Source organism: Castor canadensis, chromosome 7 (genome assembly GCF_047511655.1).
Source record: "Castor canadensis chromosome 7, mCasCan1.hap1v2, whole genome shotgun sequence".
NCBI lineage: Eukaryota > Metazoa > Chordata > Mammalia > Rodentia > Castoridae > Castor > Castor canadensis.
This window is the reverse complement of record NC_133392.1, coordinates 116,802,019-116,822,793: the sequence shown is the minus strand read 5'-3', so window position 1 is coordinate 116,822,793 and position 20,775 is coordinate 116,802,019. Positions and strand designations below refer to the sequence as shown.

General features: G+C 40.7%; 1 protein-coding gene and 1 long non-coding RNA gene across 2 annotated transcripts in view; one reads left to right on the top strand and one right to left on the bottom strand.

Annotated features, from left to right (window-relative positions):
- The window catches only part of Dab1 (DAB adaptor protein 1), a 1,106,217-nt gene that overhangs the window by 518,767 nt on the left and 566,675 nt on the right, over window positions 1-20,775 (bottom strand). The gene's annotated exons all lie outside the window — the stretch shown is intronic.
- LOC141424933 (uncharacterized) overlaps window positions 10,489-20,775 on the top strand; it is a 98,126-nt gene continuing 87,839 nt past the window's right edge. Inside the window, exon 1 of the long non-coding RNA XR_012449899.1 lies at window positions 10,489-17,439. This is a non-coding gene — a long non-coding RNA (uncharacterized lncRNA). The remainder of the gene's footprint in view (window positions 17,440-20,775) is intronic.

Sequence of the window (20,775 nt, the reverse complement as noted above, 5' to 3'; positions counted from 1 at the left end):
TGGATGCCCATGCAGGACCCTTAACCACAACTGTTTCCATATCTATTGTGTAGCTGGAAACTTCTGGAAAAACAACACGGAACAAGCCTTTCTAAATTTCTGTTGTTTGTAAGCATTGAAGTCATTTTTACCTTTTAACTGATTACTGAACATATGAAAATATGTATCACTTTTTACCCTTTCCTATGAAGTACGTATTGTTATTCTTTTTTAAATTATTTATTTATTTATTTATTATTATTGCACTGGGGGTACATTGTGACATTTACCAAAGTTCATACAATATATCATAGTTGAATTCACCCCCTCCATCATTCTCCTTTTTACTCTCTTCCTCCATTCCTGGAATAGTTTCAACAGATCTCATTTTCCATTGTCATACATGAGTACATAATATTTGGCTCAGAGAGGTTATGTGAGTTTTTTGAAGGCCATATGGTAGGTGGTAGGAGCTTAAGTTCAGCTTTCATTCACCCACATTTTAATTTACTGTACAGATAGAGGAGGTGTTAGAAACCAAGCCTTTAGGATTCTATAAGACCTGCTGAATCAGAACATCTGAGGGTAGATGCTGGATTGCACCATTCTCTTGGGAATGTTATTTTATGTCTTCTTTTCAAAAAATAATAAGAGTACAAATTAATTGCATGAAGAGGTTTCATTGGGATATTTACAACATGCACATAATATACTTAGAGCAAATTCACCTCATCTATATAACTCTTTATTAACCCTCCTCCATCCTTTTGAACAGTTTTTGGTGAGTTTAATTGTGCTATTTTTATATACATATGTAATATACTTCTTTAGTCCACATTAGAGTACTTTGGCTTCCTTTTCCTTAAATTCCAAGATACAGCTACAAAAATATCCCCCCAAATTGCAGAGGAAATACACACCTGGTGCTCCTAAAGCCACCTCTTCTCCCCATGAAGGGTGAAGGGTGTCCCCAACTGGGTTCTGCAAAGGTACCACCACCCTCAGGCAGCCTGGGGACCAAGGTGCCCATCAGTGAGGGGAGAAAGGCCTTTAGGACCCCATTCTGGCAATTTCATTTGTCACACAAATGAAAAAAGTGAAATTGGGTCATGTCAGGGACTTGCAAATCAAAATCATGCCACAGGCTTCTTCTGTGGCCACAGCGGGGCTGTGCTGAGGATCTTTGGATGGCTCTGTTTTTGAATGTCCTATCAAATCCAGGAGCTTCTGAGGCCAGGCATCTTTGGCATTAGGCATTTCCACCTCTCAGGTTTGGGATCTGCAGGGGTGATTCCTAGCCAGACCTAGCTTCTGGCTACAATGGATTCAGACAGTGCAGTACCAAGTACCTGTCTGGTGAATTCTGTGAAAACAAACAAACAAACAAAAAAACACTGCATGAGCTTGGGAGCCATAGTCTGACCAGGATTGGATCTAACACCGTGTGGGACCCCTTTCCAGCGTGGACATTTACCTTCATAGAGCTACCTATCAGCAGGTTTACCTGATCCTGGGCTCTGCCACTTATCAGCTAAGAGATATCAGACAAATCCTTTACCCGCTCTTATTCTCAGCTCATCAACCCCTGGTCCTTTCCACTGTGCATGATCCTTTGCAGGTATGCAGCACTTGCTGCATACTCTTCAGGAAGACAATTCCTCATGTTTGCCAGTTGGAAGCATCATGACAGATACAGATGGATAGTCAAAGGTCGACTTATAATACTTAATTTATTAATGTAGCTACACATTCATTTGCTTCTGCTAGGAGAGTTTCTGTGGATTTGCATCTGTCCTTTCCCTTGAGTCTGGGACAGAATTTCTGACTCCCTTCCTAGTTCTCTGAAGCGAAACAGTCAAGCCCTTTGCACACAGTCAGCATTTGCTACCTGCTGCTGAATCACTGCCCGAATAAATGAATAATTTGCCATGAAAGTTGCTGTTCCTCATTCAAAGCTCCAGCTTCGTTTGATGGATTGGACTTGCCAGAATAAAGAAAAGCACAGCACTCCCCAGGGGCAGGTGGTTAGCTGTGGTCACCATCTTGTACAAAGATTCTGCAGTGTTTTAGAAATGACCTTGAGGTTGGACCCACCTGACACTTGTGAGTCACTGCAGCTGCTCTCCCCAATCGGAAAGAAATAACCAAGTGCTTAATAAATCTGAGCAAGCCAGTGACAGAGAGAGCCAAAATTCAAACTGCTTGTTTTATTTGTAGCAGGTTGGTTCTCTTTTTTGCATCCATACTACAAGATTGAGGTTCACTCAATCTTGGTTTCTTTGTTCTATGGTAGAAAGATAGTAGGCTTTGAAGACAAATTCACCAGAGTTCACACCTTGCCCTTCCACTTACTGCCTTTCAGACCCTAGGGGACAGGAGCACTTCAGATTCCCCTATAAACCAGGTGATATAACAATATCCACTCTGCAGGACTGCTGTGAGTGTTAACTGAGGGGAAAACCATGAAAGCACTTTGTAAACTGTGGCTCTAATTAACATGACTATTTTTATTCCTTTAGTGATCTCTATTTTCCTTTCAATAATTCCAGAATCCTGGGTGTGGAGGGGAGACGGTTCTTGGGCTGCCTTGTCTAAATAAAATAGGGAACTTGTCAAGTTCAGACTTCCTGAGGGTCACAATTGACCTACTGGATGGACTTGGGAAAGAAAGTATGGGGAATAGGAACCTGTGATCTCTATGCATCCTGGCCTGAGAAACACTGACCTAGTCATATGAAACGTGCAGCCATTACAGCATCCTCATGAAATGGAATCATATCACTTTGGGTGAGGTATGGTAAGACCAGAAATGGATCCAGAGAGAAATGGGAAGGTGTAAATGTTTTATCATGCTCATAGTACTCTAAGGAGAACACATTCTGCTATTCAGGTTGACTAAGGGAGCACCACAGTTGGCCACAGAACAATGGGAAGGAAGATGACTCAAGAGTGGTGGCTATGGTTTCGGAGGGATGGAAAGGGTACAGCAGGGCCTGCAGGCTCAGGATTGGCTAGTTTCAGTAATTCCATTGTGCTCTGGAGCATAAGGCCTGTACTTAGGTGTCTGCTGCCTGGCCCAGGGGTGAATAGGACAAATGGATAGTGGCCCACAGTAAATGGAAGTGGGCAAGGTGGTGAACTTCATTAGTTCTCAAGTAGGGAACTGACTAACTTCTGGCCAGGGCCTCATAACTGGGTCAAGACAACACACATACAAACAACAATAGCAACAACACTTTATTACAAGTGGCCAGCTACCTCTGCTTGCAATGCTCCAGGGAGATGCAGCTCACTCCCTAGATAGGCAGCTGCCCCCATCTCCAGATACCTGATAGTTAGAGCTTTCTTCCTGACACTTACTGAACTCCTGTCCTCCTGCAGCTTCTACTCCTTGCTCCTGGATTTCCTTTGAGGACACGTGAACTAAGCCTCATCCTTAGGAAATCAGCTCTTCTGACATCTGATGCAGGGGTCTTCTCTCTCCTTGACTTTTCCAGTTGGTCTTCATTTGATGGGGGTTCAAGCTCTCTTTCCTCTTTTTACTTTTCCCTTGTCTGAGCAGGAAAGTGAAGTGGCTTGAAAAGATGCTAAGACTACACAGAAATTTTGGCCGGGAGGTGGCACTGATGCCATTAGCTACAGCTACTAATCATTGAGCGTCAGTTACTCCCCAAGCCTCACACTAGTACATAATAACCAATTCTTCTCACTCACATGACAGTCCTGTGATGTGGGTATTATATCAGTTTACAAATGGGTTCACAGAGGAGCAGATGGTTGAAGACACATGCCCAAGTTCACTCGGCCAGTATCCTAGGCACTGGCACCAGGGCTTCCTGGCTGAGTTCACATCAGTGAACTTTCCATTTCCTGACTCAGCCCCATTAGGCACAGAGGGGATAAGACTAAGAAAGTATGTTGTGAGCCAAAGCAAGAGAACAGTTCACCAACCTTTGGGGTCCTCTCTGGGCCTCCTCTGTAGAGATGCTTTACAGACTCACATACCTACTGGTTTCATCGGTGAGGCTGGTGGAACTCCTTGTCAAGCACAGAGGCATATTTTTATCACTTTAAGATATCAAGGCAATTTCTACACTTGACAAAGGTAAATGTTTTAAAGCTTTGGAGTATTGGGAAATGGAATAAAAAAAAGACATTAATAGAATGACATATTTTTAGTGTAACACTTCAGAGAAAACTCTAGGGAAACAAAAAATAAAATGAACGACCTAAATATGGTTCTTCTTCTTTTTTTTTTTTAGTACTATTGAGCTTCAAAGGTGTGGGCTGTGCTGGATCTTTGAGTGTCCCAAATCTGTAAAGGATTTGAATACAATGGAAAATTTCTTGGATGGAGTCTCTGGTTCCGTCTGGTAACTATTTCTGCTTGAATGCTGGGTTGGCTACTTTTGAGCTGAGTGATCATGGGCTAAATTCTCAACCTCTCTGGTTCTCAGTATTATAGTCTGTGAAAAAAAGGGATGGTGGGACTGACCTCCTTGAATTGTGGTGGTATACATATGGAATTGATTCATATTACTTATTTAATATATGATATGTGCTAGGTAATAAAATGAAAATATTCTATTATATAAGGTTAGATTTAATATTTACATTAAGTTGATAGCTACTCAAATGAAAGGAAAGCATGATATATAACAGGCATGTCCCAAAGGAAAATGGAAATGTTTTCCTTTATTTCTAGGGCTTTTGCTAGAAATTTGGAGAAATTACCCATTTAGAAAGATTCTTAAAGTATCTTCCATTGCTTTTGTTAAATTCCTGAGAAAAACTGTCTTAGTCAAATCAGGCTGCTATAAGAAAATACTACAGACTCAGCAACTCAAACAGAAATTTTTTTCTCATAGTTCTGTAGTCTGGGAAGTCAAGGTCAAGATGCTGTCAGACTGAGTTCCTGTTTAGGGTCCGCTTCATGGCCTGCAGATGGCTGCCTTCTCTACACATAACCAGCAAGCTTTGGGCTCTTGCCCACCTTGGGAGATCAACCCTGAACAAATCCATCTAAACCTAATTACTTCCCAAAGAATCCACATCCAAATTTTGTCATATTGGGGATTGAGACTCCAACATATGAATTTAAGAATCAGGGAGAGACATGAACATTCAGTCTATATCACATGCAAATATCAAGTCTACAGATGACTCCGAATGTTATGAGTTAGTACAAGCCTCCTCTTCATAGGACTGGATGTGAGAGCCTATCTGGGGTGTCAGGAGACCTTGCAGGGCCAAGTATCACCCCAACAGCCATGAGAGTCTCCATCTTCCTTACCCTGTCTTCTTGCGGTAACCAGTGTTAAACATAGTTGGAGAAGGCATCTCAGCCCTACAAGGTGAGTCATGATTGGCCAAAGTCTAACAGAGCACTCTCATTCCTTTTGAGTGGTGACTAGTGGGCCTATGACCCAATTCTATCCATTGAAACAAAAGGGGAAGGCTTTAGAAAATAATTGTCCTTGATGAAAATTCCATTCCCTTCCTGTATGCTGGAATGTAGGGATTGGATTCCTGAAGCAGGGCAGCCTTCTTGTGATGATGAGAGAGAATACCAATAAAATTGGAGAAGCAAACTTAGAGCATTGAAATCACTGAACTGTTGAAATTAAGTGACTCTGTAACTGCCTAACCTGTAATTCTTGTTATGTGATATAATAAACTCCAATATTCTCATTTCTTTTATCCAGGTCATCTGTTACCAGCAGCCAAAAACATCCTAAAGGGACACAACCACAAACTGATTCTGTGACTTTAAATACTTACACTTTCTGGGCCTCTATTTCCTCCTATAGTAAATGGTTGGTTTAGATTCATGTTTGCAAGGGAATAACTCATGAGCCAGATCCTGCTTAGCAGTTTTGATTTTGTTGCCCTGTGCATGAAACAAATCAAGTATATTGGGAAAATGTGACTTTCGGACTTTCTAAATCTTTCCTAACTGCCCTTATGCACCTCATCTTATGGGAAAGTGAGAAAAACTGAATCTTGGTAGTTAATCATACTTGTGTCTCTTTTGGAATGAAGACTTTCTCAGATATCTTAGGCCTTCTCTGTAAATGAACAGGGTCAAGGCAGAGGGTCTGAAGCTCACATACTCTCATGGGCTTTGGGCTAGCTGGCTTTCTCTAGATTTGTTGTAGAATCTGGGGCTGGTTGTGGTAGAACCTGAACTGTGTGTAAAAAGATAGAGCAGATCTTTCCAGGCTTTTGGAATACTGTGCTGTTTCCTGAGCTGAACCTTTATTCCTAGATATAGTCCCTATATGTTGCAACCATTGATACCATGTCTCTGCCAGTCACCTGAGCTCAGCACATTTCTTCCTTGGGATAGCCCAGGTCTGGACAGGCATAAGGGAAGCAGATCTATTACTAAGACCTAATACCTCAAACACTTCTGGACTCATTATATTGTGCCCTACTGTGATGCCAAGAACTTCCTTTAAAGTCTTGTAGCCTCTTTCTCAGGCAATGCCAGAGAAGTACACTCTGGATTTCTGTGTTCCTAGTTTCCCTCACAGTTGTCTGGATATCTCCGTAACTTGTTCTCCCACTTCTTGTCAAGAAAAAGCTACACAGCCAGGGGTGGAGGTGACAGATTAATAAAAATAGTGCCATCTCACTTCCTCTTCCACTTGCTCACTTCATTGTCTCTTTTTTATATTCTTTCAGAACTAAAGACCCCAGCTTTTCTTTTTCCTTTTCTTTTGTGGAAAGAATTCCCTCCTGCCTCAAATCCTTTCCCATTAGGACCCATGGCTTAATAGTGCACAGGCAAGAGAAACTTCTAAATCAAAGAAGTAACATAAATTAGGAGATTTATAAAATTATAGTATTTTGCTATACTTAAAATGATTTTAATTTGTTGCCATATTTTTAAAGAAAAACTTACAAGATCCTATATATAGACTTAGCTTTCTATCTTCTCTTGAAAATTGAAGTGCTGGCAATATTAAATTCACTTTCTTTCATGGCACAGTATTTGGCTTTAGCTGGGTAGAGTCTGTGTCCCTGAAATGGTGTTTATCCTCTCTAGTTTTACATAGTCTGATCACTTTCCCTTTGTCTTGGAGCCTGAATGCATCTAGTTCACAATCTATATTCTCTTTCTAACCCATTAGCCATGTATATTTCTTTTTTCTTAACTTTTGACATTACCAGTGGTGAACTTAGGGCTTGCTATGCAGGCACTCTATCACTTAAGCCATGCTGCCCATCCTGCTATGTACATTTCTAGGATCCACTCCACCTTCACAGTTCTGAGACTTTGAGCAATGCCTTTCCCCCACATCAAGCACCACACTAAGCACAGCCGGGGATATATTATATCCTGATGCATGATCAGCATGTGAGCACATGATATGCTGGAAGTATATCATCTGGTCAAGTATGTGTGCGTACCCAACATTTATTTTAAAATGTGAAGAAAGGTTCATAAAACCTTCTAAAAGTTTTTCAACAGGTCACTTCCCTTCTGTTATTTGAACCATCTCTGAGACCAGGGGCAAGTGTTGTGGGCCAACTGGGCTTTTTCCTCATGTGTGGAATGGGGAGTCACAACAAATTCCCAGACACCAAAGCTTCATGGTTTCAGTCCAACAGCTATATGCCCTAGCATCGGGGTACTGATCCAAGGAGTGTAAGAAAGGTCCACATGGTTGGGGAATTTATGATCTAGGTTGGAAACAAAGTATAAATATAGAAAATGGAAAACATCACATATCAAAAGGATCTCAGGACCTCAATGCTCAGAATCATTTAGATCTTAGAGTTAGAAGGAGACTTAGGCCTTCTTCTCTCCCCACCATCTGCAGCTAACTCCCTCCTCTTTTTCCCTTCACTCTGCTCCTTCTGAAGCCCCCAAGGCTGGTGAGTTGGTGCCTTCCACTTGTGTCCTTACAGCCTCTGCACTTTCATTGTCTATTTGTCTGGCTCCCCCTTTGTGCTGTGACTCTTTCAGGGTAGGGAGTGTAATACACATGTGTGTATTTGTTTCTTTCATAGGGTCTTCTACCACTTTTTTCTAAACAATACTAACTCTCCCTTGGTAGAACAATGCCAGCACCCCTTTCCATGTGATCCTGATGTAGTTGATAAAGATTTTCATCATACATATCCTCCTTCTCGTGAGAAAGTAAAATTAGGCCAGATTCTCTTTTCAAGGAATTTGAATCTTAAGGGAAGGACAGAGGAACATCTAAAGAGCTTGAAACAGAATGATTCTTCCAGAAGAATCTGTTTGTTTGTACTTCCATAATCCACTGCTCTGTTCTTACTCCTCTCTTCCCTTGGATGGTCAATGCTTTTCCAACTCTGCCAACTCCTCAGTACTTTCTTTTTTAAAGTGAGGGAGCCATTTCTGTCTGTTGCTTACAATCAGTGATCCTGACTCGGATCAAATCTTTTTCAACTTTGGAATCTATCACAGAGTCTAGCATGTGTTAAACTCTTAGGACAAAATATAAAATGTTTTCCCCACCAATGCTGGCATCTACCCTACTGCATTCTTGACATAACCATCTCACTTCTTTATATTAGAATGAAGCCAACAGTAGAGAATTCTGTTTCTCACTCAGGCTATTTGGATAATTGTCTCAAATGAATTTTATCATACAGTCCCAGTTGTTAGAAAGTTCTTCCTAAATGTTAAAGTCTTACTCACAATAAGTTCTCTCTCCAACTATTCCTTCTTCTTTGCTGGGACCATGAGAATTCTTCCATCAGATAATTTAGAGTCAGGGCTAGCAACATCTACAGGGGTTTAGGGCTTGCTAAGAGGTCTCTGAGGGATAATAACATCTCATATTTGAAAGGCAAATAACACCTAGAGGGTTTTCAGAGCTCTTTCCCAACCACTAGGTAATTTATTCTCACAAAACCTCTGAGATACAGATTGCTGTGGGATTATAGTTTCCATTTTACATATCAGGAGACTGTCCCAGAAAGATTGTATAATTTTTTTCCAGGTCACACCACTAATAACAGGCAGGGTTGAGACTCACTGCTTGATCTTTGTGACTTAATTCTCTCCCTTCCTTGGTTCTACCATAAATCCCTTACCATCAGATTATAATAGTAATCTCAATGATGAAGATATGATTTTAGAGGGATTTCGTGTTTCAACCAATCTGCTGTAGACCAGCTTAAAATCTTTGCCCTCATTCTTTCATCATACAAGAGAGATGTGATTATTTCTATTTCAAGTTGAGGAAACTGAGACTCAGCACAGTGAAGAGACTTACTCAACGTCTCTAGGTAATACATATTCACTGATACTTGAACCCAGGCAAACAGCACAGACATCAGACATCCTAGGAGACAGATTGTGCTTGTGTGTGTAGCCTGACCCTATACCAGATAAGAAAACATTAAGTCTCCACTTTCTCCTCAACTCTGTGTTTTTAGCTCCAGGGCTTCAGCAAGATCAACAACATTCCCTTATTCCCTTCCCTGTGACTCCTGCAACAACTTTGCCACTCTCTCCCAAGTTCTAAAGTCTTCCTCTACCTCTCTCCTTGTATCACTCTATTGACTATTTCACAAAGTTTTATTGAGATGTTTTGTTGCTGAATGATTTATGGGGGAAGACAGAAGACTGGCTATACACATGGGAGGCATTCAGGTCATTTATTTTTCCATTTTTGTATATTACCAGCTTGAAATGAATGTGCATCTCAGAGCTGCATTAAGACCAACAAGAAACATTCATATTCTGTCATTCTGCTTCTCCCCCAGACCCCTTCCTGCAGAGAAATGGTGTTTTCTTAAGGTTTATCTGAAAGGTTCTGTTCTCAGCACTGACAACACTATAAAATTATGGTAAAGTTAATGATTGGGAAATTAAAATGGAAGGGCTATCTAAATTCTTAGGATATTCACATTACTATCAAATGAGTTTATTGTGATTAACACAGTCAATGACATTCCAGTAAATACCAGAGAATTAAAATCATGAATACAAAGAAGATGAAAGTCTTATCATCATTAAGGTACATCAAGAAAAAAGTGAATGTTCTCCTTATCTGCTTACATTAGGAAAGGAGACACAGAACAAGTAAAGAAAATAATTTGAACCAAAATCTAGGGCATTATTTATTTATGTAATATTTGGAAACAACAGATATTATACAAGGAAGAAAAACAGCAGATCACATATAATTTAAACAAAACAGTCACACAAATGGAACAGAACTGAGAGCCCCAAAACTTGTATTGTTTTGCATGCAATGGATAGGACCATCTAAACCTGGGAGAAAAGATGGATTATTAAATAAAAATCCTGGGACAATTATCTCATCATTGGTTGGTCACCTTTTATCTGACCCCTTAATAGATTTGAGAACAAAATAACTAGTTATTTTTATGTTTAAATAGTGTCACAGAAGGTAAGACATTAGAGGACACCATTCCAAAAAGAGAAATCAGAAAGAAAGATTGGATTGGATAAGATATAATTTAAACTAAACCAAAAGATAAGTAATAATCTGGGGAAAATCTATAGTATACTTGAAAGATAAAGTATAATGTATTTGATATTTTTAAGATACAAAGGAGTCTTTATTATATAAAGATAGTCTAATAATAAAGAAAAAACTCCAAGCTCTCTGATAAAAATAAATGAAATGAAAATACAAGTAGCCAACACAACTATGAAAACATTTCTCTCTCAGTAGGGGGAAAACAATGAGTTAAAATAACAACCTACTTTTCAGTTTGGCAATGATTTAAAAGTCTTCAAATAAACAGTATTGTAAGGAGACAAGAAGATAGATGGAGACTCCTAGACTCTGTTGGAAGAACAAAAGTTGGCACAATATTTATAGAAGGCAATTTGGAGAAAAAAATAACACATTATCTATTGTATTAGTTGGATAGGACTGCTATAACAAAATATTCCAGACTGAGTGACTTAACTAACACACAATTATTTTCTCAGATTCCAGAACACAGAGAAAGTGGAGATCAAGGTGTCAGCAGGGGTACTGTGGGGAGCAGGTAATGAGAACTTGACATAAGCACAGCTGTGTCAAATTATGGGCATGCTAAGTTTGGCATGGCTCCAGCAGCAGAGGAGTGCAAAATGCAGCACAGCTGCTTTTCCTAAGATGTTTGTTCAGAGAAGTTTCTCTTGTTACAATGTCACACCCCTCCCCGAGAACTGTTGCCCCACCTCATTGTTTGTCACTGTATATAAAAGACTTGCTGAAGGAGGATGAGGGATCCATTGGAGGATGGATTGATTGGTTGGCTGCTTGCAAGAGGCGGAAGCTACTGCTGAGGTTGGCTGCTTGTGAGGCTGCTGCTGGCTGTTGTGTGTCTGCGAGTCTGAGGACCAAGACTTTAAGAGAGAACATGGGCAGTGCAAGTCTGAGGGCTAAGACTTTAAGAGAGATTAAAGAAAACATGGGAGTTCGAGTCTAAGGAAAGAGACTTTAAATAATAGAAAAGAAGTAAGTTTTTAAAGAATAGAGAAACGAAGCAAAGTGAAAGAAGAGAAGTAAAAAAGCAATAAGGCTGTAGTGCGTTTCCATCCGAGCTCCCAGCATACCTGATCCCAACTTTCTGTATGTCTGTCTTCTATTGTTTGTCCTTTAAGCATCTCCAGTTAGGTCAGGAGAAACAGAATTTGAGAAAGCTCTCAAGAGGGTACTTCTTGTAGAATTATATTAGTCAGTTTTTTGTCACTATAACCAAATAACTGACACAGACTACTCATAAAGAAAAGGAGATTTATTAGCTTCATTTTGGAAGTTTAAATTCTAAGATTTGTTTGTTCTCTGGTGAGGGCAGTGGATGGCAGCCTATCACAGGTGTCAGAAAAAGTCTCACCTGAGTCAGGAAGTAGAGTGTGGTGTCCCATGGTCCTATGTAAGGTCAGAACCCAATGGCCTAATGACCTCTCACTAGGCCCTGCCTCTTATATGCCCATACCACCTCAGTAACACCACCTGGGAGACCAAATCCCCAATCATGATGACCCCTCCAATCATCACAAACTATACCCACCCCGTAGTAGGCCTCACTTTTATGACTTCATGTAATCTTAATTACTCTTTTGAAGCCCTGCCTCCAAATATGGTCACATTGGGAATTTCGGACGTTAACATGGATTTGGAGGTAGAGGGGACATAACTTAGTTCATAACAAACATAGATAGACACACACACACACACACACACACACACACACCATAAAAATATTCTCTTACCCTTTAACCTGGAGATTCTACATCAAGAATATTATCCCAAAACACAAACAAACCAAACTGACACACACTTGGTTCTGAAGCATACCCTCTTCTCATCCCACATCCTACTTTCTAACCTCATTACCCAGATGATGGTGGAATCACTTTGCAAGTGACTATGAAAAATGTAAGATACAATTGTCTGCACCTGCCACAACAATGCCACCATCCCTGAATCCAGTGCAATCTTACTAAAGGGCAGCAGTTCTTGCACAGAACTCCCGGACTATGGAGTCTCTGTGTTTCTTATTGGCTGTGTAACCTTGGGAAAAACCTTTACCTTCTCTGAGCCTCAGCCCTACTTTTTGTATACTGAGGAGAATAATACCTACTTGCAAAGTAGTGTAAGGGTTAGAGATAATTCAAGACTAGGTCCCTGTGCCTGGTGCATGTTAAATATCCAGGAAATCAGTGATATCCCATCTTGATCATCACCATCACTACCACCATCACTCAAGGAGTGAATGGAGGAGCTAGATACGTAAAGACAATACCAAATCAAAAGACAATATCCAAATCAAAGTTATTTTAAGGAAGTTGAAGTTGGGGTTGGGATGGGCAGTATATCCTAGGGAAAATTAAACAGATTAAGGCAGCAAATAGAACTGGATTCAAATTCTAATTCTGCCAACTGACAGGGAGGGTAAATCCACACAAGTCCTTGGTAGTTTCTCAGCCTTAGTTGAGTTCATCTGTAAAGTGGGTTTGATAAGATTCAGGCGTAACTAAGATAACCCCAGTTCAACGTATTGCACGGTGTCTACAAGTAGGACAAAGTTAACACGTGGGACCTAGCTTTGTTTCACTGCAAGTTCACATCTGCCTCAGGCAGGAGTGCAAAGACTGGTAGGGTCAGAGGCTGTGGGGAATGGGCCCAGAGCACAAACTCTGATGAGCTGGTGTAGTGGAGTCTTTCATTCTTTAGAGAATCATGGAGAGAAAGAGAACCAATACTCTATTCCATCCGTTACCTTTCTGCAAAAGGATCTACCAAATACACTCTGTGATGTTTTTCTCAGGTAAGTTACAAATGTGTCCCGACTTGCCTTGAAAGAATTTCTGGCATCTAATAGGCTGGGGTGTTTTTCCTGATAGTATGAAATCTCTTTAGCAGAAATTCCTGGGCCCGCCAGTGGGGCTAGCCCTTCCTGAATGTCTGCCTTTAAAGAGGCAGATAAGGAAGAGTTCCAGAGAGGAACATCTGGAAATGGAATAGAGGGCTCTGAGGAGAAGGAACGCTCATTTTTCAAGGCTGCCTTAGGTTACGTCTTCCTGGGACTTCTCTGAGCACAGGAATCATGGCTTTGAGACACAATTCCTGGATTTTAACCAATGAAGCCCCTTGGTCTGTTTATAACGCTGGGTCTCCGCTCTGCAGGAAGTTTGGGGGATGGTGATTGAAAGGCCAGTCATTGAGGTGGCCGCCTGGGTCAGGAGCACAGAAAGTCGCAAAGTCTCACTGAAAAAATCAGGAATATTATTCCAGTTAATAGTCATGGAACTCTTTATGCTACTGATGAAATTTAAATTGCTTGTCATATTAGTAGGGAGTTTTCAGGTCACAGACAATAGAAAACTAAGTCAACTTTTTTTTTTATGCAGTAAAATTCACATAACATAATTTACCATCTGTATTAGTCAGCTTGCACTGTTATAACAAAACATCACAAATTCAGTGGCTTAAACTCTCCAGATTTATTTTCTCACATTTCTGGAGGCTGGAAATCTAAGATCAAGGTGTTAGTGTTGGCTTTTAGTGAGGGCTGTCTTCCTGGCCTTGACAGTGACTTCTCCCTGTGTCCTTTGGTAGCCTTTCCTTTGTATGCAGGGAGAAAGCACTCTGGTGTCTCTTCTCCTTCCATAAGGATACAATTATATCCTTATACTACATAAGGGCCTCGCTCTATCTTTAACTAAAGTCCTATGGGGGGACAAGTGTCAGCGTTGGAATTTGGAGGGAGACATTCACTCTATAGCACCATCATAATCATTTTGAAGTGCACAGTCCAGTGGTATTAAGTACGTTCACATTGTTGGGTAACAATTACTACTATTTCCAAAATGTTTTCATGTTGCAAAATTGAAACTCTGTGTTTATTGCAGCATGACACCCCATTTCTTCCTCCTCCCAGCCCCTGGCAACCACCATTTTTATTTTTATCTTTTTGAGTTTGGCTACTCTAAGCACCTCATGTAAGTGAAATCATAAAGTATTTGACCTTTTGTGACAGGCTTATTTCATTTACCATAATTTCCTCAAAGTTCATCCATGTTGTTACATGTATCAGAATTTCCTTCCTTTTCAAGGGTGAACAATTATCCATTGTGTGGTATAACCACATTTTCTTCATTCATGTATCGATAGGCAGTTGGATTACTTCCACATTTTGGCTTTTATGAATAATGCTGCTGTGAATATGGGTGCACAAATTAATTAAAAAATTATATAGATATTTATTGTAATCTTAGTGATGGCTTCGTGAATATATCCAAATGTTAAAATTTATCAAATTGTGCATTTTAAATATGTGTATATCGTAGGATGTCAATTATTCTTCCCTGTAGCTATAAAAGACACAAAAAAAATAAGATTTTTTGGCACATGCCTAGGAATTTCAGTAAGGTACTGTCCTTCAGACAGGCTTGAGTTCCATCATCAGGGTTTCAAATAATGGTTATCAGGAAACTGTTTTGCTGTGCTTCTCTCTCAGGTAGGCTTTTCCACTGGGAAAAAGACAGTGGCAAAGACAGCCTCTGGTGGTGCTTGGCTAACATTGTCTTTACAGCTAGTTATCTTGGAAAATAAAAAACACCACCATTTCTAAAAATTCTAAGAGAAGTCTGAGCTAGCACTTAAACTGGCCTAACTCTGAGCCAGTCATTATGGTTAGGGAGAATGTGGTACTCTGGCTAGTCCAGCCTGGGTTGTGTACCTATCCTGTGATGAGCAGGAAGGCTTTCTATCTTGAACTACAGGGACGAGCTTCCCCCCTCCTAAAAAAGAGGGGTTACAGTACCACAAGGTGAAAGATAGACAAAAACTGTAGTTGATTATTACTGTGCTACATCCCTGGAGGAGACTGCCTTTCTGTATAAATAAAAATGCCCAGTTTTCTGAGGAGCACCTACTCTACAAATAATTCTTGTGATCTGCCTATGAAGTCAATCCTACAGCTGTCACCCCACCTCCCTCCATCATTCCTGAGGTTCTAGAGCTGCCTAAAATCACCAGCCAAAAGCCAACTGAAATTCTGAAACTAAGTAATTCATAGACAATGCTACTTCCCCATTTACCTGGTGAAAATGATTATTTAAATTTAAAACTAATAGAGTTTGATGTTCAGAAGACCATGATTCTAACACAATTCTACCTAAGTTAAATTATTGAATATATTTGTTCAGTTTCTTCTCAACTCCATTAAGTAAATACTGGTCAATCATTTCAGAAATGCCAAGCTAAAAGGACACCAAATTTGGGGGCTCCTAAACATCTCTAACCCTGGTCATGGAGCTATCACTAGGTTAATTTGGAGCAAAGCTACATAGAGGAAAGTGAGCACATATTATGTGACAAGGACTCAGCAAAGCCTTTTTCCACATTTAAACCCTCTTACTTGGGAGCCTTAGCAACATTCATGATTTGTCTAGGGTCACCCAGGAACTGGATGAGCAGCAGTTCTAAGATTCAAATGCAGATCCCACTGGCTCTAAGTCCAGGCCTTGGTTTTAGTTTAATTTAGTTTTGCTCTACAAGTCCTTCATTTGCATTGTCTTATAACAAGTTGTTAGCCCTGCCTTTTGTCAGGCTAATCCTCTAGGGATCATTAGAAGATATAGGTGCTCTTCCAGTATAACTCCAATGGACGCCATTTACACATTCTTCTGAAAGGCCCTTGTGTTGACCTATGGCAGTGCTCTGCCACATGTACATCTATTTCAAATTCCTAAACATGACCTAAAATCCTCACTATATCTGGTCACTCCGATCATTGACTTCATCTCATTTTACCAACCCTTTATTCCCATGCTCTGCCATCTTGCAGGAGTTGTTGCACCTCAGTGTGTCCAAACTAGGTCCCCTCAGTGACTTTAGAGAAGCTGTCTTTGCCTACCTATAACAGCATCCCAGCATTCTTTTATCCCTTACTAATTGCTCCTCACTTCAGGTGTCATTTTAATCATCACTTCCTTAGAAGAGACATCTCTGAATTTCCCATAGGGTTAACTCACCCTGTTTTGCTTTCCCAGAGCACCCTGTCACAAGATTCTCTTCCCTAGCACTTAGGACCATTAGTATAAGTAATTACCCATGCAATTATTTGTTTAATGACTGTCTCTATTCATGCATCAATTTCCAGATATTTTTTGAGAGCCAACTACATGCCTAGAGGTGCTTGCTGTATGAGGCACCAAGGCTGGAGCAGTGTCGAGTATGAACCCTTGTTGGATTGGGATTTGATCTGTCTTCTTCCCCAAGTATCTGCCAAAGCATGAATTAGAAGAATGAATGAATGAAGAAAGGAAAGAACAATGTTATTTCAGCCACAGTCCATCCCCTTCACAAAGTCTGAGTCTAGTCTTATTTATCTCGGAATATGCAGTACCTAGCACAGTGCCTGGCTGGAACAGAAGCTCAAAAATTTACATTCACTGTTTAATGAATCAATGAACGATTCAAGCAATCAATTTAATTTGGCATATGCCTTCCTCATAGGTGTGCCCATTAATTACCAATTACCAATGTTTACACTCCAGTGTGTAACCATTTTTTGCTGGCTTCTATGAACTCTCTAGGATGAGAGAATTGGCTTCTCAAATGACTTCCTGCATAAATTAGCCCATCTGAAAGTGAGTGTTTATCTGGGGCTCTTTGAAATTCACATCATTCGCACCAAACACCGCTCAGACAGTTCTTTAATTCCATTCACCTGGGATTTCTTCCTACCTTTGTTGCCAGCCCCAGCCTAAAGCCACTTATCTTATCCACCTGGATTTACATATCAGAAAGGTCTAATCAAAGCCTTCCTGATTGTCACATCCACCCCTGTTACAAATCTGCCATCTAATCAAGAAGCCATACAGCAAATCAACATGCACTTCTTTCTGAAATCTTTTGCAGAAAAATGGGAAAGCAGGAGTCAGAGCTGAGAACAAGGACAGCAAGAGTCAACCAGGGAAAAAATTCCCTCCCTGCCTGTGTAAGTCTGGGAAGAAAGGAACAGGCAAAATGCTTTGTCTGCAGTTTGATACAGCAGTGGGTATGGGAGGGAAAACTAATGAGTACAAAGTAACATATTTCTAACCTATGGCCCCGGGTGGCATTTCCACCCTAAGGCTCTCAGAATCCACAAGGATACAAAGTTCAGATCAGAGCTCTTTCAGTCCAACACTTTCACTCTGCATTTTGTGAGCAAAGTCAGGTGCACAGAGGGAGATAGCTAACAATAACAGGAAACTTCTATTGCTCTCTTAGAATGGGCCAGGCTCTGCAGGCATGATCTTACTGTATCCACTACCATAGCTACCAGTCCATAGATTCTTTTATTTTTCCCTTAATCCAGCTAAGAGAAAATGACAATTAGTAATGCCCTTTTTCATAGCCATAGAGCAAGTAACCAGAGAAGCCAGGCTGCAAACTTAGATCATTAGTTCATTTGACAATTTGTATTTGTGTGTGTGTGTGAGTGTGTGTGTGTGTGTGTGTGTGTGTTTAGTCTATAACATCAATGAATCTTAAACTTTAAAATGTGCCTATAGGTTACTGGCAATTACAAAAGAATGTGCTTTCTGACTTAGTAGGCCTGTATGGGAATCTACAATATAATTAAACTCCCAGGCAATGCTGCCAGTACACAGACATGGACAATCCTGACATTTTTGCTGTGTGTCCTCAGGTAAATCACTTAAATTCTTCGAGCTTCTCTTTCTTCATCTATGAAATAAGAAATGAAAATTTTACCTATCTCATAGGGGTGTTTCAAGGGAGAAGGCATGCAGCAAGCATTACATATCAGGCACTGTGCTGGGGATACCAAGATGAAGTCAAGGTGTCAAGGAAATACAGTATGTGTAGTGGGGAGGGGAGGGGGTGGCTAGTAGGCTGTGATCTGTGATGGACAGTGAGGGGGAGTGGGAGCTCAGAAGGCAGTTTTATATCTATGGGAATCAGAGAAGGCTTTAGAGAGACAATTGAATGTACATCCAAGGAAGGAATCATGGTTGAATGGACATTGGTGTGTGGTTACAGCAGGACACTTCAACAGGGTACAACAGGGTGGTTTCTCATCTGGGGCCACACAGCCTTCATGAGCTGATAGGCTGTCAGGCCATTGCTGTCCAAGGTCTCTTACTGCAGGACTTCCTAAGTAAGGGCTCCAGGATTCCTCCTTCAGGGCCCTGAAGCCAACCATCTGGTTTCTGCCAAGTCTCTCAATTAATACCATTATATACTCAGGCAACTCTCAGCCTTCTCTTGTGTTTCTCTGGGCATGTTATTTTTCTCCCCTCCATCCCTCCAGCTTTCTAAATTCTCTCCAGCTCCCAAGATCAACCATATTATTCACACCTGACAAAAGCAAGTGTGAGCTGCTTGCATTTTAAAGCCTCTGTTTATTATTAGCCAAGAAGCTTTCACTGTGATTCTTCCTCATTGCTGTGGACTTCTTTTTCTAGGGAGAAAATTCAACAATTCCTTCTGTAATTGAGAAAATAGAAGCTGAGGTGAAATGACCTGTGAGCTAGTGGAGGAGCATAGATTTTTTTTTTTTTTAATGTTGCTCAGTCACTCAAGAAGCACATTCTGTTTTGTAATTTCTTTTTTTTTTTCTTTTCAAGAAGCTTTTTTTGTTGTTCATTTATTCACATGTGCATACATTGGGTCATTTCTCCACCCTGCCCCCTCCCCTCCCCCGCCGCCCCCTCCCCCCAGTTCCAGGCAGGTCCTGTTCTGCCCTTATCACTAATTTTGTTGAAGAAAAGACATAGCATAATAAGGAAGACAAAACGTTTTTGCTAGTTAAGGATAGCTATACAGAGAAATTCCTACTATTGCTTTCTTGTATCCATGTGTTACGTACCATGTTGATTCAACTCTAACTGATCTTTTTTCACTGGTTCCCGATCCCCTGCTCAGGATAACCTCTGTCCTTTTAAGGTTTCTGTGTCAGTTCCTCTGGAGTGGGGACATCAAACGCTTTCATGTTTTGGTTTTTCTACCTATTCCTATATCTCCTGTATGTGCTCTCCCCTTGTCATGTGATCCAAGTCCAACCACATTGCTGCATTTGCCCTAGATCTAAAGTCCACATATGAGGGAGAACATACGATTTTTGGTCTTCTGAGCCTGGTTAACCTCGCTCAGAATGATGTTCTCCAGTTCCATCCATTTACCTGCATATAAGATTTCATTCTTCTTTATGGCTGAGTAAAATTCCATTGTGTACAAATACTGATAGAGTAATAATGTCGCCATTTTGTGAATCAGCAAAAATGGCAGCCCCGCCCCTTAACAGAAATTCCCCCTGTAAGACAGCCCCACCCCTGCCAGAGACTACTGCGCATGCACTAACTTCCTTACCCTCCCCCTTCTGTCAAAGCCACACCTGGCCCAGCTTTTCCCCCCCAGCAAGCCTGGCAGTTTGGACCTGCCATTAAACTTTGCTCTATGGACATGAGACTTTTCTCTGAGCTTTCTTTGTGAGCAGCATTTTTCCTAACAAGTACTACATTTTCTTAATCCATTCATCAGTGGTGGGCCATCTTGGCTGTTTCCATAACTTGGCTATTGTGAATAGTGCCGCAATAAACATGGGTGTGCAGGTGCCTCTGGAGTAAACTGTGTTGCATTCCTTTGGGTAAATCCCCAGGAGTGGGATTACTGGATCATATGGCAGATCTATGTTTAGATTTTTAAGAAGTCTCCAAATTTTTTTCCAGAGTGGTTGCACAAGCTTGCATTCCTACCAGCAGTGTAAGAGGGTTCTTTTTCCCCACATCCTCGCCAACACCTGTTGTTGGTGGTGTTGCTAATGATGGCTATTCTAACAGGGGTGAGGTGGAATCTTAGTGTGGTTTTGATTTGCATTTCCTTTATTGCTAGAGATGGTGAGCATTTTTTCATGTGTTTTTTGGCCATTTGAATTTCTTCTTTTGAAAAAGTTCTGTTTAGTTCAGTTGCCCATTTCTTAATTGGTTCATTGATTTTAGGAGAGTTTAGTTTCTTAAGTTCCCTGTATTTTCTGGTTATCAGTCCCTTGTCTGATGTATAGCTGGCAAATATTTTCTCCCATTCTGTGGGTGTTCTCTTCAGTTTAGAGGCCATTTCTTTTGTTGTGCAGAAGCTTTTTAATTTTATGAAGTCCCATTTATTCATCCTTTCTCTTAGTTGCTGGGCTCCTGGGGTTCTATTGAGGAAGTCTTTACCTATACCTATTTGTTCCAGAGTGTTTCCTGCTCCTTCCTGTAGTAACTTCAGAGATTCAGGTCTGATATTTAGGTCCTTGATCCAATTTGAGTTGCTACTAGAACAGGTTGAT